Here is a 25,005-nt window from a genome sequence, read left to right on the forward strand (position 1 = left end):
GTCTAATACTTCCTATACGGTGGGTAACGCCACCACCAAATGTTCTGTTTAAAGTGTTTCACTCATGGCGTTACATTTGCTATGTCTTCACATTTGGTTTGGCTTCAATCTCAACATATCTTCATGATTATCTTCACTATGTTGATTATATAGATATATATATATATATATACTAGTGTTCTGTCCTCTACAGCATTCACTTATAGCTATGTCTTCTTGTTGAATCTTTTGAACTAAGTGAATGTGATCGGACCCTAACCTCTCTATGCTTTCTATCTCAAACTCTATCTCTCCAAATCATATGCATTCTATTGAAACTGTCGAATGTCTTCTTTGCGTCCTTGTCAGCAGAAGATACAGAGACAACCATTAAGTCCGTTTTCAATGCTCATTCCTCCACCTGAAACTCGGAGAAGTGGGAACGACCACCCGACAATCCAGGCGTCCGTGGGACGTGGAACAAACCCCAATATGCTGCATGATGGCCACGTGTTACTCAGATGCGAATCGCCAGGGGCACCTGTGTAATAACGCAGTGCCGCCCCTATACCTATAAATACACACCTCGTAGCAGTCATTATCTCTTCTTCCACTCTCGCACGAACCCTAGCGCCACCGCTAGCCCTCGACGATGCCGGCGACGAAGCGCTTCACTGCCGCAACCTCTCCGACGCCATCTTCACGCCGACCGCGGACATCATCTTCTCCGCCGTCGCTGTAGGTGTCCTCCTTCGCCAAGTTAGGGCACGAACGATCGAACTGCTCGGCCTCCTCTTCCACTTCGTCTAGCAGTTCTTCGTGTGGTAAATAAAACTTCCTTTTTACGGCCCCTTTGATCCTATAGCTTTATCACTTTCTACCACAAGCAGTTTCTATTCACACAAGTTGGATCTCTTTCATACTGCATCTCATAACATGCCTAGTATATTCACTTATGCTTCACAAAGTAGTTAGATTCCTCACTTATACTGATCCATGGATTCGTACAAATCTGGAACCAACTCCTTATCTATGAGTGAATATCTTCGCACGATGAGGTCAATGTCTTCTAAACTGATTTATCTTCAAAATCTTCTGAGAATGCATATGACCTCTTCCCCTTCCCTCGCACCTTAATGCTGTCACAGGTACATGTCCGTGGGAGAATCCCTTTGTTCTCATAGTCTGCATTCATTTGCAGAATTCTTACAGCATCACATAAATTCTCCCGAAGCCAGTTCCTGTTTGTCCAACAAGCGAAAACCTTTGAAGCCTTTGAACGTATTGAAGCCTTTCAGTTTAAAGTTCATGGCTTCAGAGAAATCAGCAAGTAAGGGTGGCAGAAAGCATCGAGGAGAAACATCAAGAGATCTGCCCGATGACCTCTCAGAGCTGTACAAGACAGATCCTGAAGAGGATTACAATCTGCGCAAGACACGAATCCAATGGATTCGACGCTATTGGGCAGAACAATGGTTCAAGTACAGATTTGTGACCAAGGAATATGCTGAAAAGAATGCCATCAAGCGACCATGGGGAGACATCCTCTACAAAAATCTTCAACCCAGGACCAGAGATGAAGCCATTGAACAAGGCTTCTATCCCTGCATGGTTCGTGGACCACAGCCTGCGGATGCTGACCCATCGTCCCTGCTATGGTGTCGTGACGACAATCTATTTAAGCACAACTTCCAGTTTGCCCAGAACTCAGCGAAGCAGAACAAGAAGACTTTGGGTTTAGATTTCAACCCTGGTCCCTCTGCTCCCCGTGCCGATGGAACTCGCGAAGCTGAACCCAATCTTCTTGTGCCCTTCTACAACCTTGAAGGTCTCATCACTCACATCGAGGTTCAAGGGACAGCCGTGAATGAGCCTGCAGATGACGCTGAATCAGATGAAGCGCCTGCAGCGCCGAAGCCAAAGAAGCTGAAGCAGCCAAAAGCTTCAAAGTCGACCTCTGCACCAAAAATCTCACGGGCGAAGCCACTGGCAACTGCACCTCCTGAAGACAGTGTGCAGTCTGAAGATTTGTCACGCATCTCCAAGCCCCAGAAGGTCAAGATGCCTCTGCCACACACCGGCCAAGAGCTAACAACTGCTGCCATTCTGCGCAATGATGCCATTGATCTGTCAAGTGATGAAGATCTTGCAGATGACGCTCTTGAGAAACTCATCAAGAGCAAAGAAGAAGCAGAAATCTTCAATGATCTGCCTCTCTTTGATGTAACAATCATCCACAACTTCATTGATGAGTGGTTTGACACGCCAAACATCAGCTTTGAAGATCTGCAACTACCCATTGGCCTCAGTGTCGCCTTCCATGGCGCCATTGCTTTAGAGCTAGCCCTCGCTCAGTGCATCGTCGAACTGAAGCAAAAGATTGACTATGAAAAGGCTCAGTTCAAGAAGCATATGGCCAAGCTCATCGTGCAAGAGGTGAAAAACTTCAAGATTATGCTGCACGAGCTCAAAGAAGCCTTTCTCAAGAAACGCGCAGAAGCTCAGGGTTCTCGGGAGCGTATGAAGAGCCTGGCTAACAAGTGTGTGCAAGGCTACAACGAAGCTGAGAAGCGCAAGGCCCTTGGGCGTCCGGGCATTGATCCCAAGATGGCGGCTAAGCAGAAGAAGAAGCCCATTGTGGCTAAACCTCTCGCACCAAGGCAGGAAGCAGATCCCATTGTCTTCCCAACTAGAATGACTGGCTCGAAGCCAAAAGCCCGGTCAACCGCTTCAGAGTTGAAGAAGACGAGGACTGCTGAGGCTGAAGCCAGGAAGAGGAAACATCCTGAAGCCTCTCCTACTGCCCCCTCCAAGAAGAAGAGGAAGACCAAGAAAGAACGGGCTGCTCCCACAGAGCCCTTGATTGTTGAACCCATCTACATGGTTCATCCTGATGCTGAATCTCAAGAACGTCAACTGACAATCCATGAGCCTGCTTTCACAGAGGCTCATGAAGCTGAAGACTTTCCAGTAGCTGATCCCATCGCTTCTGAAGACATTGGTCACCATGACCATGTAGAAGATGGTGCAGTCCTTCCTCAGCTCAAGCACAACGAACTCATCAGCATTGGTCGTCCTCTGACGCCAATTGCTCAGGATGCTTCATGGGATGATCGCCCACAAGAGGAAGAAGACTTTGAGGCCCAGCCAACTCTAACTACACAGGCGTCGCCTGCGTTGCGCAGGCTTTGCAAAGGACCAAGGCCTCCAGTCTCTGCGTCTGAAGCTGAAACTGCTGAAGACATTCCGGCTGCATCAGTCGATGAAGAAGAAGTCCCACAAGCTGCTACTCCCCTGTCCCACCAAGAAGCGGTTCTCAAGGAAAACGTGGTTGTGACCGACCCTCCAGCTCGTCAAGTGGAGGATGAAAATCTTGAGGCTGCCACCACCAACACCACTGAAGCCACTGACGCTGTCATGGCTGAAGCTAATGTGGAGCCCTCACCAACAAAAGCACCAGAAGTTAGCGAAGCCACTGATCCCACTGCTTCTGTTCCCGCGCCTGCTGCCGGTCCTCAGTTCGACTATCATGTTGAGCACAGGCCTCAGGTACAGAAGCCAATCCCAAGATTGCCCAGGTTCCCAGGTCCTACATCAGCACCTGGATCCTTCAATATCAATGGCTTCAGAGCAGACAACACATTCTTCAATAGCTCCAAGAACCCCTACTCGAGGGAAAGAATATCATTTGATCGGTTCTGGAGCTATCCGCAGCGAAGCTATTACTCCTGCATTCTTTACAATCAAGGTCGCATCTTCCCACACAAGCGTCTTGACATTGAAGCAATAGCTGGTCTGCCCTGTCTGGAAGAAGCTCTGGATTGCTTCAAAGAGGTTGGGTTACTGTCGTTCGTCACTGACCAAGAGCATTGGAATGAAGAGTTGCTGCTCCAATTTTATGCCACACTTCACATCCGCGGGTATAACAGAGATCCGAAGACTTGGGTCCTGGAGTGGATGACAGGAAACGTTCATCACGAAGCCAAAGCCTTTGATATCATTGAGCTCACTGGTCTACCCACTCCAAGCGATCTCTACGAATCTGGCTATCAACTTCAAAGTGAAGCTGTGGAGAGCATCTTTCAGAAGCCTGAACCTAACATGAGTCAGATGCTCAGTATGATGAAGCCATTACCCCAAGATGCTGCATATCCCAAAGAGTTCTTTGTTGAAGACCTAGAGTATCTACCAAGGACTATTTATCACATCATAAGGCGCACTCTCTGGCCCATCAAAGGGCACTCTCCACATGCCAAGCTGGAAGATGCAATGAACACTTTGGTCTTCTATATTCTTCATGTAAAATGCTTCAATGCACAGGACTTCTTCATTCGCCAACTTGCTGCATCAGGCTCTGATCTGTTTGGCTTGAAGTTCTACGCCCCATGGGTAATGCGGCTGATCAAATTTCACTCCGCTATCTCATATCAGCCATCTGCTCGCAATCATCGGATTTTTCTGCCTGATGTCGATATGTCTATTGAAGCCATCTATCCTGAGCCTTCCAAGGAACCTCTAAGTCTTCAGAATGCAGAGCATCAAAGTTTTTCTCAGAACATTGAAGGAGTTGAAGCAGTCACTCGTGTGTATCCTTTGGCTGGCACTACACGTGCACGCATCCTGCTCTCACTGAAGCCACTGACAGTACAGCTACCCCACGACCCAAGAAGTGCACTCGTGTTCTCAATGACCGAGAGCTTCTTGTGGCTCTTCATCAGAAACAGGATAGGCATCATGACTGGCTGAAGCGTCAAATGCAAAGCCTCTTGGTGGATGTTAATCGCATTCGCAATCTTGCCACCAAGAATGCCTTTGTTGCCCATGAAACCTCTCGACGCACATGGAAAGGGCTGACGCTGATGTCTTCTGAAGATGATCTTCAAGAGGATGGCTTCTCTAAGTGCTTCAAGTTTGACTCCACACCTCCTCGAAGGGCAGTGCTGTGACGAACTGCATCTCTTGAAGACTCTGAGTTCTCTTTCTCTGCTGCAACTATGAATGCCAGAGTGATCGAGGATGAAGACGATGCTACTTACCGCCACCTCCTTCTGCATGCTTCGACACTGCTCCAAGCTCTTCTGCACCGCCGAACACCACCGACGACCCTGCTGCTTCACCTACTCTTCATGGGAAAGAGTATATGCTCTATGTCTTCAAACCTTTTTGGTCCTTACTGACAAAATGGGGAGAAGCATATGAGTTTGATAGTCTTCAAGCGGGTCCATATGGGCGGGTGCTTCATATTTTTGCTTCATGTTTACAACTCTCGTTTTGATACATTTGGTTCTTTGAGTTGTAACACTTAAACTCGATGGTCGTCTGCTACTTATTTGCCATTTTGTGATGCGATGATAAATTCCACATGTGCGACGATAAATTCCGCACTTAGATCATTTTGCAGATGTCCATTTTCCATTATGCATGTCATTATCTCCACATACCTTCACATGCATAGTGGATTGTCATCATAAGTTGAAGAGGATCTCCACAAGCACAACCTGCCATGTGCATTTGAATTCCAAAAGCAAATTACTTATATGCACATCTTCAGGGGGAGCCCTTGCAACTTATGAAGACAATTCCTTATCCTTTACAATTTCACATATTATATTCCCCGTTGAAAACTTCAACTAGTTTGTCATCAATCACCAAAAAGGGGGAGATTGTAAGTGCATCTAGTGCCACCCCTAGTTGGTTTTGGAGTATTGACGACAAACCTAGTTGAGGGACTAATGTGTTTGTGAGAATTGCAGGATAACACAGGTAGAAGTCCCTCATTGATTTGGTTTTACTACTAGAGATGACCCCTAAAAATGTATGAAGACATTGATGTCAAAGGTGTTATATGAAGATATTCACATTGAAGACCATGACAAGAGACGACATCGCATGAAGCCTATGGAGCTCAAAGACTTAGATCTTTCGTGGTTCTTTTTCTTCTTTATTGAGTCATAGGAACCACCGTACTGTTAAGTGGTGTCCAAGAGAACCAGTCAGAATGACTGAAGTGATGCTTAACCAAAACCTATGTCTTCGAGTGAAGACTATGAGAGCGAATCTTGTCCAGAGTCGGACAAGTCAGCTTTGCTTGTAGTCCAAGCAAAGTTGCCGTGTGAGTTTGAAATCTGACCGTTGGAACACGTATCAGTTCCTTAGTGACCCAGGGTCATTTCGGACAAATCAGATTGGGTTGCCTAGTGGCTATAAATAGCCCACCCCCTACAACCATAAAGGGTTTACTGCTCAGAGTTAGTGTACGGCTTTTGTCGTTTGAGAACAACCCACCTCGAAGCCTTTGAGAGAGAATTCCTTGCGAGGATAAAGCCCTAACCACCCAAAGCCAAAGAGAATTAGGCATCACTTAAGTCTTCTTGTTTGTGTGATCTGAAGACTTATTACACTTGAGGACTATGAATCCTCCAGCCGGTTAGGCGTCGCGTTCTGAGCATCCAAGAGACATTGTGGATCGCCGATGAACGAAGTCTGTGAAGGTTTGGGAGTCTACCTTGAAGACTTACCAGAGTGATTGGGCAAGGTCTGTGTGACCTTAGCTCAAGGGGAATACTGTGAGGATTGGGCGTCCTGAGCTGCGTGTTTAGGACTGGGTGTCCGGGACTGTGTGTCCTCAGGTTTAAATACCTAGCCGCCCTAACCAGACGTACAGTTGTCACAGCAACTGGAACTGGTCCAGACATATAGTTGTCACAGCATCGAAATTTAAAAGAGAAAAGGTTATGGGTACCAACAAGTGTACCCAGCCAGAGGCTGACTGGTGGGCCTGGTCAACTGCTTACTCAGCAGTTGACTAGTCAACTTTGACTACTCAAAGGGCTGACCAGGGTCCACCTATCATTGACCCAGTTAGTAATAGATTGATTTTATTATATTGCTCACTTAATTAGCAGGTGGGGTCCCGGTGGTCAGTGACAGTGGCTAAACTAATGTTAGTAATTAATTTAACTAATCTAATAAGTAGGGGCCACATGCCAATGGGCCATTATATCTAATCTAGCGCACACACAGAGATACACTGGGCCGGCCAAGGCATAGCCAGCCACCGTGGCTGTGCACGCATGCTCACGTGCGGCGGCCATGGCCAGGCGCTTGGCGTGGGAGGGGCCAGGAGGGTGCGGCCTCGCTTGGGCGGGGGCGGCGCGGGCCATGCGCGTGCGTGCAGCGGCGCGATGAGGCAGAGGCGGCTAGGTGTGGGCGAAGCGGCGGCGGCGGGCAGGGTGCGCGGCGAGGCAAGCGGTGGCCGGCGCGGGCTAGAAGTGGGCACGGCCGAACGTGCAGCAGCTAGCAAGGGCAATGACAGCACAGCAGCAGCAGTAGGAAGCCGGCAACAATAGCAGCAGTAGCAGTACGCACACACGCGTGTGTACACACAACTTTGGGGCGGTGATGACAAGCTCAAGGCGGCGGTTACAACGACGAATCGAGGTGGAAAATAAGGGGATTCGGTGGAGGTGCTCACCACGAGCTCATTGGCGAGGTCGGTGAGGCCGGGGACGGACCAGAGCAGCGGCAAATGATGGCGGACGGCGACGACGTACGCAGAGAGGACGACGTCGATGGCAAATGTACGGGACGGCTCTGCTCGATTTGAAGCCCTGAATGGATGAGGTCGATGATAGCGGTTCTCCTGCACTAGTTGGTGCGACGAACGGTGGCCGGTGGCTACGCGGGTAGCAAGTCGAGCTCCACGAACAGGGTCGGCCATGTCGTGGTAGTACGAAGTGACACGGGGTGGGGGAGAAAGAGAGGGCTAGGATTCCAGAGGGGGGGAGGCTGCTGGGGCGCTCTTAACCAACAGGGGGAGCCGCGGGATAGCCGGCACCTGGCCGGGGGCACCATGGATGCCCGCCACGGCTCCCCTGCTCCTGTAGCGAGATTGGGGATGGCCCCGGTTGAACTCGGCCTGCTCCTGCACACTTGAGGTCCAGCGCAACAGTAGTTAGGTTTTCTTTTCTATTTTCATATTTTACTCTCTGCTTTTATTAAATTTAGCAACTAAGTGATTTTTGTTAAATGTGACAATTGGCACCTAAATTCTATGCAATATTTTGAAGAGGCTCCCAAAGTTTGAGGTCAATTTGAATTGTATGAATAATCGTTTATTTTGAAAAAAGACCATTTTATTTGCTGCTGGACCACTTATTAATTTCCTAAGAATTTATTTGTGACCCAGATGAAGTTGGTTTCAACATGTCAATGATCAGAGGAATTTATATAATAACGCGATCATTTTTGTTTTGACATTTGAAAAATATTTATTGTTTGACTATACTTTAAATTTGAATTTTGAATCGGTTTGAATCAACGTGGGACCTAGCAACAGTAACAGTGATTACATGGCACCATTAACAAGGGATTATTGTAGCTTAATTATACAGGCATCGCAACATAGATCGAGATTAGGATTTGTCACTTCGTGTATCAGAGAGGTATCTCTGGGCCCTCTCGGTAATGCACATCACTATGAGCCTTGCAAGCAATGTGACTAATGAGTTAGTTACGAGATGATGCATTACGGAATGAGTAAAGAGACTTGCCGGTAATGAGATTGAACTAGGTATGATGATACCGACGATTGAATCTCGGACAAGTAACATACCGATGACAAAGGGAATGACGTATGTTGTTATGCGGTTTGACCGATAAAGATCTTCGAAGAATATGTAGGATCCTTTATGAGCATCCAGGTTCCGCTATTGGTTATCGACCGGATATGTGTCTTAGTCATGTCTACATAGTTCTCGAACCCGTAGGGTCCGCACGCTTAACGTTAGATGACGATTTGTATTATGAGTTATGTGATTTGATGACCAAAAATTGTTCGGAGTCCCGGATGAGATCACAAACATGACGAGGAGTCTCAAAATGGTCGAGAGGTAAAGATCGATATATTGGAAGGTTATATTCGGGCACCGGAAGGGTTCCGAAGTGTTTCGGGTATTTTTCGGAGTACCGGGAGGTTACCAGAACCCCCCGGGAAAGTAGTGGGCCTTAATGGGCTTTAGTGGAAAGGAGAGAAGGGCCTCAAGGGGTGGCCTCCCGCCCATGGCTGGTCCGAATTGGACTAGGAGGGGGCGGCACCCCCCTCTTTCCTTCTCCCTTCTTCCTCCTTCCCTCCTTCTCCTAGTTGGAATAGGAAGGGGGACGCATCCTACTTGGACCGGGAGTCCAAGTAGGACTTTGCCCTTTGGCGTGCCCCCCCTTGGGCCGACCTCCTTCCCCCCTCCTTTATATACGTGGGTGGGGCAGCCAAAGGCACACCAAGTCTTCTCTTAGCCGTGTGCGGTGCCCCCCTCCACAGTTACACACCTCGGTCATATCGTCATAGTGCTTAGGTGAAGCCCTCCGCCGGTAACTTCATCATCACCGTCGCTACGCCGTCGTGCTGACGAAACTCTCCCTCATCCTCAACTGGATCAAGAGTTCAAGGGACGTCACCGTGCTGAACGTGTGCTGAACACGAAGGTGCCATACGTTCGGTGCCGTATGTTCGGTGCTAGGATCGGTTGAATTGCGAAGACGTTCGACTACATCAACCGTGTTTCCAAACGCTTCCGCTTTCGCTCTATGTGGGTAGGTGGACACACTCTCCCCTCTCGTTGCTATGCATCTCCTAGATATGATCACGCAAGATCTATCTAGGAGATGCATAGCAACAAGCAGGGAGAGTGTGTCCACGTACCCTCGTAGACCGAAAGCGGAAGCGTTTAGTAACGCGGTTGATGTAGTCGAACGTCTTCGCGATCCAACCGATCCAAGTACCGAACGTACGGCACCTCCGCGATCAGCACACGTTCAGCTCGATGACATCCCTCAAACTCTTGATCCAGTTGAGGTCGAAGGAGAGTTTCATTAGCACGACGGCGTGGAGACGGTGATGATGAAGTTACCGGCGCAGGGCTTCACCTAAGCACTACGACAATATGACGGGGATGTGTAACTGTGGAGGGGGCACCGCACACGGTTAAGAGAAAATTGTGTCTTCTAGGGTGCCTCCTACCCCCGTATACAAAGGAGGGGAGGGGAGGCGGGCCGGCCCTCCTAGGGCGCGCCGGGAGAGGGGAATCCTATTAGGACTCCAAGTCCTAGTAGGTTTCCACCCAAGGAAGAGGGGGAAGAAGGAAGGACTAGGGAGAAGGGAAGGAAAGGGTGTGCCACCCCTTCCCCTAGTCCAATTAGGACCCAGGGGGCAGCACCTCTTGGCCCGTCCTCTCTTCCCACTAAGGCCCATCGCGGCCCATTAGTTCCCCTGGGGGCTTCCGATAACCCTCCGGCACTCCGATAATTATCCGGTACCTCTCAAAACTCATCCGGTGTCCGAATAACATCGTCCAATATATCAATCCTTATGTCTCAACCATTTCGAGACTTCTCATCATGTCCGTGATCTCATCCGGGACTCCAAACAAACTTCGGTCATCAAATCACATAACTCATAATACAAATCGTCATCGAACGTTAAGCATGCAGACCCTACGAGTTCGAGAACTATGTAGACATGACCGAGATACATCTTCGGTTAATAACCAATAACGGAACCTGGATGCTCATATTGGCTCCTACATATTCTACGAAGATCTTTATCGGTCAAACCGCATAAAAACATACGTTGTTCCCTTTGTCATCGGTATGTTACTTGCCCGAGATTTGATCATCGGTATCATCGTACCTAGTTCAATCTAGTCACCGGCAAGTCTCTTTACTTGTTCCGTAATATATCATCCCATGACTAACTCATTAGTCACATTGCTTGCAAGTCTCATAGTGATGTGCATTACCGAGAGGGCCTAGAGATACCTCTCCGATACACGGAATGACAAATCCTAATCTCGATCTAAGCCAACTCAACAAACACCATCGAAGACACCTATAGAGCATCTTTATAATCATCCAGTTATGTTGTGACGTTTGATAGCACACAAGGTGTTCCTCCGGTATTCGGGAGTTGCATAATCTCATAGTCTGAGGAACATGTATAAGTCATGAAGAAAGCAATAGCATAAAAACTAAACGATCATTATGCTAAGCTAACAGATGGGTCTTGTCCATCACATCATTCTCTAATGATGTGAACCCGTTTATCAAATGACAACACATGTCTATGGCAAGGAAACTTAACCATCTTTGATTAACGAGCTAGTCAAGTAGAGGCATACTTGGGACACTCTGTTTGTCTATGTATCCACACATGTACTAAGTTCCCGATTAATACAATTCTAGCATGAATAATAAACATTTATCATGATATAAGGAAATATGAATAACAACTTTATTATTTCCTCTAGGGCATATTTCCTTCATACTTATCGAGAAAGGCCACGATTGTGTAGGAGATATGCCCTAGAGGCAGTAATAACAGTTATTTTGTATCTCCAAAGTTTGTAATGAATGTTTAGCTTCCATGCTATAACTGCAATGATTCTCGAGTATGCAATATCCACGAGGCTTGGAGGGAAAGTCATGTGCACGTGTGGGGTACTGATACGTCTCCAACGTATCTACTTTTCCACACACTTTTCCCTTGTTTTGGACTCTAACTTGCATGATTTGAATGGAACTAACCCGGACTGATGCTATTTTCAGCAGAATTGCCATGGTGTTATTTTTGTGCAGAAATAGAAGTTCTTTGAATGACCTGAAAATCAACGGAGAATACTTTTGGAATATCTAAAAAATACTGGCAAAAGAATTAACGTCAGGGGGCCCACACCCTGTCCACGAGGGTGGGGGTGCGCCCCCCTGCCTCGTGGGCCCCCTGACGCTCCACCGACCTCAACTCCAACTCCATATATTCATGTTTGAGGACAAAAAAATCGGAGAGAAGGATTCATTGCGTTTTACGGTACGGAGCCGCCGCCAAGCCCTAATCTCTCTCGGGAGGGCTGATCAGGAGTCCGTTCGGGGCTCCGGAGAGGGGAATCCGTCGCCATCGTCATCATCAACCTTCCTCCATCACCAATTTCATGATGCTCACCGCCGTGCGTGAGTAATTCCATTGTAGGCTTGTTGGACGGTGATGGGTTGGATGAGATTTATCATGTAATCGAGTTTGTTTTGTTAGGGTTTGATCCCTAGTATCCATTATGTTCTGAGATTGATGTTGCTATGACTTTGCTATGCTTAATGCTTGTCACAAGGGCCTGAGTGCCATGATTTCAGATCTGAACCTATTATGTTTTCATGAATATATGTGAGTTCTTGATCCTATCTTGCAAGTCTATGGTCACCTATTATGTGTTATGATCCGTTAACCCCGAAGTGACAATAATCGGGATACTTACCGGTGATGACCGTAGTTTGAGGAGTTCATGTATTCACTAAGTGTTAATGCTTTGGTCCGGTACTCTATTAAAAGGAGGCCTTAATATCCCTTAGTTTCCAATAGGACCTCGCTGCCACGGGAGGGTAGGACAAAAGATGACATGCAAGTTCTTTTCCATAAGCATGTACGACTATATTCGGAATACATGCCTACATTACACTGATGAACTGGAGCTAGTTCTGTGTCACCCTAGGTTATAACTATTGCATGAGGAATCGCATCCGACATAATTATCCATCACTGATCCATTGCCTACTAGCTTTTCATATATTGATCTTCGCTTATTTACTTTTTTGTTGCTATTGTTACAATCACTACAAAACCAAAACTGCTACCGTTACTTTTGCCACCGTTACCATTACTATCATATTACTTTGCTACAAAATACTTTGCTGCAGATATTATGTTTCCAGGTGTGGTTCAATTTACAACTCAACTGCTAATACTTGAGAATATTCTTTCGCTCCCCTTGTGCCGAATCAATAAATTTGGGTCGAATACTCTACCCTCGAAAACTGTTGCGATCCCCTATACTTGTGGGTTATCAAGACTATTTTCTGGCGCTGTTGCCGGGGAGCATAGCTCTATTCCTTGAGTCACTTGGGATTTATATCTGCTGATCACTATGAAGAACTTGAAAGATAAAAGAACCAAGTTTTTTCCCTCAACTACGAGGGGAGGTAAGGAACTGCCATCTAGCTCTGCACTTGATTCGCCTTCTGTTTTGAGTAAACTTGTGACACCTACTCCTGCTATTCATTCTGATATGTCGCATGTTATTGATGATGCCACTTCTACTTTGCATGATACTTATGATGAAACTACATCTATGCTTGATAATATTGTGCCACTAGTTGAATTTCTTGATGAACAGCTTGCTAGGGCTAGAGAGAATGAAATTATTGAAACTGATAATATTGATGAATGTGATGATGAAGATTCTCCCCATAGATATGAGTTGCCTGTTGTGCCTGAGGGTTATGTTATGGATGAAGAAACTGCTAGAGACTTTTTAGCTTGCAATGATAGATATGATCTTAAGAGATTATTAGCTAAGCTTAAAGAAAAGTCTTTGAATGCTAGAATAAAATATGACCCTGCTTTTGCTACTTCACCTATCTTTATTTCCGATAAGGATTATGATTTCTCTATCGACCCTGAGTTAATTACTTTGGTTGAATCTGATCCTTTTTATGGCTATAAATCTGAAACTGTTGTGGCACATCTTACTAAATTAAATGATATAGCCACCCTGCTCACTAATGATGAGAAAACTCGCTATTACTTTATCCTTAAGTTGTTTCCGTTCTCATTAAAGGGTGATGCTAAAACATGGTTTAATTCTCTTGATCCTAGTTGTGTGCGTAGTCCCCAGGATATGATTTATTACTTCTCTGCTAAATATTTCCCTGCTCATAAGAAACAAGCTGCCTTAAGGGAAATATATAATTTTGTGCAAATTGAAGAAGAGAGTCCCCCACAAGCTTGGGGGAGGCTTCTCCAATTACTTAATGCTTTGCCTGATCATCCTCTCATGAAAAATGAAATACTTGATATCTTTTATAATGGACTAACTGATGCTTCCGGAGACCACCTGGATAGTTGTGCTGGTTGTGTTTTCAAGAAAAGAATTGTTGATCAAGCTGAATTGCTATTGAATAATATGTTGAGTAATGAAAATGATTGGACACTTCCTGAACCAACTCCTAAGCCAACTCCGAAGAAAAGGGGTATTCTATTTCTTAGTCTTGAAGATATGCAAGAGGCAAAGAAATCTATCAAAGAAAAAGGTATTAAAGCTGAAGATGTTAAGAATTTACCACCTATTGAAGAAATACATGGTCTTGATAACCCGGCACAGGTAGTAAAGGTAAATTCTCTCTATAGATTCGATGAAGGTGATATCCCTCGTTATAAGTCTGCTAGCCAATGCTTAGATGAGTTTGATAATTTTATTGTTAAACAAGAAACTTCAATGCTTATGTTGGTAGACAATTGAAACGCAATGCTGATATGCTTGAACACTTGAGTGATTATATGTCAAGAGTTAAAGGTGAAATTAAACTCATTAGTAAACATGCTTCTTTTGTTACCACTCATGTAGAACAAGTACCTAAAGCTCAGAATAATTTGCTCAATGAATTAAATAATAAGAAAAATGATAATGCTATTAGAGTTATGACTAGAGGGGGTAAATGACTCAGGAACCTTTGTATCCTGAGGGTCACCCCAAGAGAATTGAGCAAGATTCTTAGAGAACTAATGTTGATGCACCTAGATCTTCTAAGAGGAAGAAATAGAAAAATGATAGGACTTTGCATGCTTCAAGTGAACTGTTGTTGACACACCTGAGAATCCCAATGATATTTCTATTTCTGATGCTGAAACACAATCTGGTAATGAACATGAACCTAGTGATAATGTTAATGATGATGTTCATGTTGATGCTTAACCTAGCAGTGATAATGATGTAGAGATTGAACCTGTTGTTGATCTTGATAACCCACAATCAAAGAATCAACGTTATGATAAGAGAGACTTTGTTGCTAGGAAGCACGGTAAAGAAAGAGAACCATGAGTTTAGAAACCCATGCGCTTTCCTTGTAAACCATCCAAGAAAAAGGATGTGAGGATTTTGAGCACTTTGCTGAAATGATTAGACCAATCTTTTTGTGTATGCGTTTGAATGATATGCTTAAAATGAACCCTTATGCTAAGTACATGAAGGATATTGTTACAAATAGAAGAAAGATATCGAAAGCTGAAATTTCCACCATGCTTGCTAATTACACTTTTAAAGGTGGAATACCAAAGAAACTAGGAGATCCAGGAGTACCAACTATACCATGCTCCATTAAGAGAAACTATGTTAAAACTACTTTATGTGATCTTGGAGCCGGTGTTAGTGTTATGCCTCTCTCTTTATATCGTAGAATTGATTTGAATAGGTTGACACCTACTGAAATATCTTTGCAAATGGCTGAGAAATCAACTGCTATACATGTCGGTATTTGTGAGGATGTGCCTGTTGTTGTTGCAAACGTTACTATTTTAACAGACTTTGTTATTCTTGATATCCCTGAGGATGATAGTATGTCGATTATCCTTGGTAGACCCTTTTTAAATACCGCAGGGGCTGTTATTGATTGCAACAAAGGCAATGTCACTTTTCATGTTAATGGCAATGAGCATACGGTACACTTTCCGAGGAAACAACCTCCGGTCGACAATATCAATTCTATTGGAAAATTTTCAACTATTATTATTTGAGGTTTTGAATTTCCTCTTCCTACTGTCAAGAAGAAATATGATATTCTTATTGTTGGGGATGTGCGTATCCACATTGGGGTAACCTAGTGTTATTCGAAATTTCTCCGATTTCATGCAATTCGGAATGAGTTTGTTAACAAGACTTGATCAACCTTGTTAGTGGATTCCTTTTGATGAGCATGAGATGGATGAAGTTAGAAAGCACAACTCTCTGTACCCTCTTTTTACTTTCTGTTATTTAGATTAAATAAAGAAAAAATAGTATTTTTTGTCTGTTTTCTAAATTATCCTTGCAATAAAAAATACCTTGACAATAAAAGTTCTCCAAATGCCCTGAAAATGAAATATGTTTTTTCCAGAATATTTAAGAATTATTGGCACTAAGAACACATCAGGGGGACCCACCGTGTGCCCAAGAGGGTGGAGGGCGCGCCCTACCCCCCTAGGCGCGCCCCCTGCCTCGTGGACCCCACGTGGGTCCCCTCCACTTATTCTTGCACCCACACACTTCGTCTTCCTCCAGAAAAAATCACCCACCAGCTCAAACCCGTGTTCTAGCTCATCTTGCTGTCATTTTCGATCTCGTTGCTCAAAGCTCCATTCACAAAAGTGCTTTGGGGGATTGTTCTTTGGTATGTGACTCCTCCAATGGTCCAATTAGTTTTTGTTCTAGTGCTTTATTTATTGCAATTTTTTGCTGCTTAGGTGACCCTGTTCTTGAGCTTGCATGTCAAATTTATGTGGTCAAAAGTAGTTTTAATGCATGATATAGCCTCTAGGCACTTGTAGGAGTAGTTGCTATCAATTTTGTTGAGTTTGGTTCACTTTTATTTGAAGTTACTAATTTTTTTAGAAAAATTCAGAAAAAGATGAAGTGATTCTTGAGGGGCTCATCGAGCCGAAGTTCTAAGGATAAGCAAAGTGATGAAAATTAGAAGCCCAAATATAATCTCCCTCGTACTACCGAGGTTCGGCCGTGTGAATGTCCTTGTGATGAGTTCTTGAGAGAAGTCGGGATTTATGAAGATTTTTATTATTTGGCTGAGAATGCAGGCCTCACCGACTTCCTGCACGACCAGCGTGAACAGTATCTCTTACTCACCAATATTTTTGTGCAAAATTTCCATTTCCATGCTAAGAGATCACCACCTTCGGTGGAATTTTATTTATATGATGAGCATAAGGAGATGTCACTTTATGATTTTTGCTGGGTTTGTTGGATATCCTTTGAGGGCAGCATAGAGGAACCACATCATAATGATGTGGAGGGATTTATTGATATGATTGCTGTAGGGGAAATGAGGAAAGTTTCCGATGCAAGAATTACTAGCATACATTTTCATGTTCTACGTTACTTTGCAATATTTGCTAGTAGATGCTTAATTGGTCGCGGGAATTGTGGAAATCTTAGTGCCCCTGATATTGTTATTTTGCGCCATGCTTTGTTTCGTGATACCACTTTTAGTTTAGGCGCTATTGTTGCTAAACGGTTAAATCTGAACCGTACAAAGGGTCCCGTCTTAGGGGGGATCTTCGCCTCACGCCTTGCTGCACACTTTAACATACCTATTAGGCATTATGAGAAAGAGGAAAAGTTGATGCCTCATATTTTTCTAGATTATAATAGCATGGTAGCACATGATTTCATTGTTAAGAATAAGAAGAAGATGCTTAACTATAGACTGATGTTTGATAAGAATCAATTTGAGACTATTACCTTGCCTGCTCCCTCTTTGTTCAACATATTTTCAGGCACGTACCTTGTTTTGCCGGAGGCCGTTTAGGCATACCAGAGCCTGACATCAGCTCCAGAGCCGGAGCGACTATCTGATCCTCACCGTTAGTCTGTTTATCAGTGGGATCCAGAGGAGATCGCCAACCAGTGCCACCCCGAAAACCCTCCTCAGTACACTAGAGAGGGTAGTTTTGATCTGTGGCCATAAACCAAGTTAGGCCAAAAGCCTAAGCTTGGGGGAGTACGTATTTCTCACTGACATTACATTCATGTTCACACACTCATTCTAATTGTCGGTGCTCATACTTTTTCATTGTAATATCCATGCTAGTTTATTTTCTTTTTAAAGCTTTCTTGTTGTCTGTTTGAAAAACCTTAAGAAAAAACAAAACACAAATTAGTTGTAGCTTGTAGCTAGTTTACTTTACATGCTTGTAGTAGTAGTAATTAAAATGAAAACCCCAAAAGATTTCTCGTTCTTCTTTTGCTTGTTGGGAGCTTTCCCGTGTAAATAGTTTTGTTTCTTTTCTTTTTCTTTGGGGGTCGAGAGGAGAAGACCATGATGAAAATGTTGAGTGGCTCTCATATGCATTATTGTTGATCTAACAAAGAGCCCATATTACCTTGTCTTCTCCCATGTACTGAATGCTTGCAGATTCCAGCTTAGTCCAATGCACGTGCACTATTATTATTATCCACACCATTCGGTCATGCAAGTGAAAGGCAATAATGACGATATATGATGAACTGGTTGAGATGAGAAAAGCTGGTATGAACTCGACCTATCTTGTTTTTGTAAATATGATTAGTTCATCATTCCCGATTCAGCCTATTATGAATGAAACATGTTTGCAATGACAATTAGAGATTATAGTTGCTCATGCCATGCTTAATTTGCTAGGAGTTTATAATGGTTTACCTTGCGTGCCAACATGACATTAAAATGGTTGTGATGTGGTATGATAGGTTGGTATCCTCCTTTGAACGATTCGAGTGCCTTGACTTGGCACATGTTCACGCATGTAGTTGAAACAAAATCAACATAGCCTCCACGATATTTATGTTCATGGTGAATTATATCCTACTCATGCTTGCATTCAGTGTTGATTAATTTTAATGCATGTTCATGACTGTTGTCGCTCTCTAGCTGGTCGCTTCCCAGTCTCTTTCTAGCACTCACTTGTACTAAGCGGGAATACTGCTTGTGCATCCAATTCCATAAACCCCAAAAGTTATTCCATTTGAGTCCACCATACCTTCCTATATACGGTATCTACCTGTCGTTCCAAGTAAATTTGTATGGGCCAAACTCTAAACCTTCAATTAAAAATTCTGTTTTGTATGCTCGAATAGCTCATGTATCAACTAGGGTTGTCTTTATCTTCCATTCTAGGCGGGTTATTCTCAAGAGGGTGGACTCCGCTCCTCACTCACGAGAAAATGGCTAGTCACCAGGATGCATAGTCCCATGCTCAAATAAAATCAAAATAATGCAAAGAAAACTCCAAATAACTGTCCTACTATACGAATCCGGTTTACTACTCAGAATCATCTAGACTAGTGTCAAAGATTGCATCGGCGTAACCCTTTACGACGAACTCTTTTACCACCTCCATAATCGAGAAAATTCCTTAGTCCACTAGTTACTAAGGATAAGTTCGACCGCTGTCATGCGATCCATTCCTGGATCACTCTTGTACCCCTTGACTGACTCATGGCCAGGCACACTTCAGGTGCGGTACACAGCATAGCATACTATAGAGCCTACGTCTAAAGCATAGGGGACGACCTTCATCCTTTCTCTCTCTTCTGCCGTGGTCAGGTCTTGAGTCTTACTCAATGCTCACACCTTGTAACACAGCCAAGAATTCCTACTTTGCTAATCTATTTTTGAACTCCTTCAAAATCTTGTCACGGTATGTATTCATTTGAAAGTACTATTAAGCGTTTTTGATCTATACTTATAGATCTTGATGCTCAATGTTCAAGTAGCTTAATTCAGGTTTTCCATCGAAAAACACTTTTCAAATAACCCTGCATGCTTTCCAGAAATTCTACATCATTTTTGATCAACAATATGTTAACAACATATACTCATCAAAAATTCTATAGTGCTCCCACTCACTCCTTTGGAAATACAAGTTTCTCATAAACTTTGTATAAACCCAAAATCTTCGATCATCTCATCAAAGCATACATTGCAATTCTGAGATGCTTACTCCAGTCCTTAGAAGGATTGCTGGAGCTTTGCATACTTGTTATAATCTTTCAGGATTGACAAAACCTTCTGGTTGTATCACATACAACCTTTCCTCAAGAAAAATGTCGAGGAAACAATGTTTTGACATCCTATCTGCAAGATTTCATAAATGATGCAGTAACTGCTAACATAATTCTAACAGACTCTTAGCATCGCTACGAGTGAGAAAGTCTCATTGTAGTCAACTTCTTGAACTTGTCGGGAAACATCTTAACGACAAGTCGAGCTTTCTTAATGGTGACACTTACCATCATTGTCTGTCTTCCCTTTTAAAATCCATCTGCACCTAATAGCCTTACGACCATCAAGTAGTTCTTTCAAAGTCTATACTTTGTTTTATACATGGATCCTCTCTCGAATTTTATGGCCTCATTCGTCGGAATCCGGGCCCACCATCGCTTCTCCATATCTCGTAGGTTCATTGTTGTCTAGCAACATGACTTCCAAGACAGGATTACGTACCTCTCTAAAGTAGTACGCATCTTTGTCGACCTACGAGGTTTGGTAGTGACTTGATCCGAAGTTTCATGATCACTATCATAAGTTTCCACTTCAATTGGTGTAGGTGCCACAGGAACAACTTCATGTGCCCTGCTACACACTAGTTGAAGTGACGGTTCAATAACCTCATCAAGTCTCCACCATCCTCCCACTCAATTCTTTCAAGAGAAACTTTTCCTCGAGAAAGGACCCGTTTCTAGAAACAATCACTTTTGCTTCCGGATCTGAAATAGGAGGCATACCCAACTATTTTTGGGTATTCTATGAAGATGCATTTATCCGCTTTGGGTTCGAGCTTATCAGCCTGAAACTTTTCACATAAGCATCACAGCCCCAACTTTTTTAAGAAACGACAGCTCAGGTTTCCCTAAACCATAGTTCATACGGTGTCGTCTCAACGGAATTGTGTGGTGCCCTATTTAAAGTGAATGCGGTTGTCTCTAATGCCTAACCCATAAACGATAGTGGTAATTCGATAAGAGACATCATGGTATGCACCATATCCAATAGGGTTGTAACATCCCAAAATTCTAAATTTTGGAATGTTATAATAAATAGATAGATTTGATTGATTGTTTGATTGATTGACTGAAAGTGAGTGAAATTCGAAACTTTTGAAAGTTAAATGAGAGGGAATAAAAGGACTTTCCCAAACTTTCATTTTTGCCTTTATGCTCTCCGTGAATTCAAATACTCTTTCATCACGAAACCCTGGAGAGAAGATGACATGACTTCTTCCATTTATTAAATGACAAGGGGTGTTGAAAATATTTGAATTTCATTTGAGAATATTTCCAATTCTGAAACTTTATGCAACTCAATGATTTTCACGAGAGAAGATAAAATGACTTCTTCAGATTATATGAAATATGAGTTGGGAGTTCCAAAGGATCAAATTCAAAATTCTTTTGATTTTAATTTCAATTTGGATTTATTTGAGTTTTATTCAAATTATTTTTCTCCAAAAATAAAATATATGGAAATTAGGGTAACATGATTCCCTACATTAGAAAATTGGAGAAAAATTAATTTGAAATCATTTTGGTATTTTTAAAATGATTTTTGTTGGATTTTAATGGACCAGTAGCACTCTTTGAATTATTAGAATTTGTGTGTATTTTATTTAATGCTAGAAAAATGTTCATGTCGTAGAAAATCTTTTTCTGAAAATTTTGATATATAATATGCCTATATAATATTTTATTTGCTTTTGTTTTATTTTTCATTTGTCTGTGTTTAAAAAAAAACCTCTCGCCAACTGGGCCGGCCCAGCTCCCAGGCCAGGCTGCGGCCCAGCCCACGTCGCCCGTCACCACCGTCCTTGAGCGGGACTCCGCTCGGGAGTTCGCCGCCGCCGCCGTCCGAGTCCCGGCCGGGCACGCCTCCCGTGACCCCTTCCCCATGCATCCCGAGGCCACCCCTACCCTATAAAGCCGCCGCCCGGACCCCTCCCTCCCCTCTCCTCCCCGCAACCGCCGCCTCCCGCCGCTGCTTGCTGCCCGCGCCGCCGACGCACATCGCCACCGCCGCCGCTAGCTGCTGTTGCCGCCGCCGCCCCGCCCCGTGCCGCACCACCGCGCCGCTCGCCCGCCGGAGCTGCTGCTGCACCGCCACCGCGCCGCTCTCCGCCGACTTACCTCGCCCCGCTCGCCGGAGCCGCACGGCCCCCGCCGGAGTTCAACCTCGCCGCCGTCATCGGTTTTATTCGCCGGAACCGCCGCGAACCGGTATAAAACCAACCCCGGTTCTTTTCTTTAAGTTTGGTTTTTTAAAAAAAAACCCTAGACTAGATCTGTTTTTTTTTGTTTTATTAAACAGCGAACGTCCACTGTTTTGATCTAGAAAACGAACGCTCACCTTTTAGTCTTTTTCTTTTTCTGTTATTTTCGGCCAGGGACCTGGATGTGAATACTTTATTTATAGAATAGTCCCTGTTCTTCAAACAAGCACAACTTCTTACTCGTTAGTCCAAATCCAACGAAACCAACGCCCACGTCTTCGTTATGATCCCCTCTAACCGGTAATCCAACTCAAACATGTTTTGAAAATTTTAAAATTTGAATTAGATCAGATTTGAATTCAAACTTCTTTTGATCATATCTTTTTATCCATAACTCCGTTTGAGTTGATTCTTTTTGCAAATCGAAGATCTTGACCTAAACATTCTAATAAGGCCAAATTCACATAATTTTGGTACTGTTAGAAATTGTTTTATGTTGCAAGAGTTATTTGCTTGGTTTTGATGTTTCCGAATCGACTTCTTCGATCTTTCTGGTCTTTTGAGTGATTGCTTATGTGTGGTTACTATTGCTTGCTTACGATAGATTGACCGGAGTGTGACGAGTAGATCTATCAAGAGTTTTGAGTGCGAATCATCTTCACCAACATTGCAGGCAAGTTCACACTTTGATCATACCTTTTCTACAACCCAGTTTTATTGCATTAGATCAATCCTCACACATTGCATGATTAGGATCTAATTAAATTGTGGGATGGGAAGTAGATGAGGTAGTACCTATTACCTGTTTATATCAAACCTTTGGGAGTTACTTCTACGTTTTCTTATTATGCCATGCTATGCTAGTAGACGTGGATTGGGTGAGTGATATCCATGACAGATGTGAGTTTGTTAATTTTAATGGTTTATCTAAGGTGGCAACTTAAACACACATCTGGGTGGATTGAGGCACCTGATGTCTATCAGGACTTGCCTGTTTTATTTTGGACCGCCACCCAGGCTCAAAGGGATCATAAGATAATTCATGCTAGAAACTTCCGTGTGCAGCCACATGCTACTATGGGCTCTGGCATAGTTGACTAAGTTGTGTGAACTCTTACAGGGTGTACTAGCAGATGTAGGGGTTGTAGGTGGTACGGTCTACCCCACATGTAAGGTGCTAGCGCCTCTGAAAGACTATGTCTCGGTCATCCGTTTCTCAAACACCATGTAGTGTGAGAAAACAAATGGAGGCGATCGAGTCATGTGGGGAGAAGTGCGCAAACCTCTGCAGAGTGTATAAACTAATCATGATTAGCCGTGTCCCCGGTTATGGACATCTTGAGTATCTAGTTCTTGGATTATCCTGTTGATCTCATCACGTTACTTTAAATGAATATTGTTGGGTTTAATGATGTTACTTAATTAGGATTGAGAATGCTGTCAACCATTCTCAATGTTCAACAACCACCATGATAGTTAAATAAAATTTATTCCTTTGCAGTAGGGAAAAATTGGCTTTTCGCAAAACCTTATAACCATAGAGCTTTTCCACCAGCCATATATGCATATAGTGATAGCCATTGTTCATCATTTTCTCTATGGTGTGAATTTGCCAGTACATTCAATGTACTGACCCATTTCGGGCTGCAACGTCTCATGTTGCAGGATTTTCTTACAACGAGTAAGTGATACGTTAGGGTTATGATTTCTACACTCAACTTTGCCGTTGGTGTTGATGGGAATCCACAACCTTGTTGCTTCCGCTATATGGATTGAGGTAATGGTATTTACGTTACTTTATACATGTGATTTACCTCTGTTATAAATCCTTCGAGTACTGTGTGTGTCAGCATACCGATCCAGGGATGACACTTAAGCACAGAGACTTGATCCATTCGGGTCGGGTCGCTACAAGGGTGCAGTTATGATGTTTGGACACACCATCACACTATGGTGTTCCAGGCGGTATTAGTTGTGAAACAATTTCCACAATGTCTTAATTGTGTGCCAAACTCGTAACTCAGATATTCATCTCTATGATCATATCATAGACATTTTATCATCTTGTCACGATGATCTTCAACTTCACTCTGAAATTACTTGAACCTTTCAATAATTCAGACTTGTGTTTCATCAAGTAAATATACTCAGCATCTACTCAAATCATCTGTGAAGTAAGAACATAACAATATCCACTGCGTGCCTCAGCACTCATTGGACTGCACACATCAAAATGTATTACTTCCAACAAGTTGCTTTCTTGTTCCATCTTATTGAAAACGAGGTCTTTCAGTCATCTTGCCCATGTGGTATGATTTGCATGTCTCAAGTGATTCAAAATCAAGTGAGTCCAAACGATCCATCTGTATGGAGTTTCTTCATGCATATCTACCAATAGACATGGTTCGCATGTCTCAATCTTTTCAAAAACGAGTGAGTCCAAAGATCCATCAACATGGAGCTTCTTCATGTGTTTTACACCAACATGACTCAAATGGCAGTGCCACAAGTACGTGGTACTATCATTACTATCTTATATCTTTTGGCATGAACATGTGTATCACTACGACCGAGATTCAATAAACCATTCATTTTAGGTGCAAGACCATTGAAGATATTATTAAAATAAACAGAGTAACCATTATTCTCCTTAAATGAATAACCGTGTGGCGATAAACATAATCCAATCATATCTATGCTCCACGCAAACACCAAATAAAAATTATTCCGGTTTAACACCAATCCTGATGGTAGAGGGAGTGTGCGATGTTTGATCACATCAACCTTGGAAACACTTCCGACATATCGTCATCTCACCTTTAGCTAGTCTCCGTAGCCTTTTATTTCGAGTTACTAGCACTTAGCAACCGAACCGGTATTTATTACCCTAGTGCTACTAGGAGTACTAGTAAAGTACACAATAATATAATGTATATTCAAAATACTTCTGTCGACCTTGCCAGCCTTCTCATTTACCAAGTATCTAGGGTAGTTCTGCTTCAGTGACCGTTCCCCTCATTATAGAAGCACTTAGTCTCGGGTTTGGTTCAACCTTGGGTTTCTTCACTAGAGCAGTAACTGATTTACCGTCTCATGAAGTATCCCTTATTTCCCTTGCCCTTCTTGAAACTAGTGGCTTAACCATCAACAATTGATGCTCCTACTTGATTTCTACTTTCGCAGTGTCAAACATCGCGATTTGC

Source organism: Triticum aestivum, chromosome 6A (assembly GCF_018294505.1).
Source record: "Triticum aestivum cultivar Chinese Spring chromosome 6A, IWGSC CS RefSeq v2.1, whole genome shotgun sequence".
NCBI classification, from domain to species: domain Eukaryota; kingdom Viridiplantae; phylum Streptophyta; class Magnoliopsida; order Poales; family Poaceae; genus Triticum; species Triticum aestivum.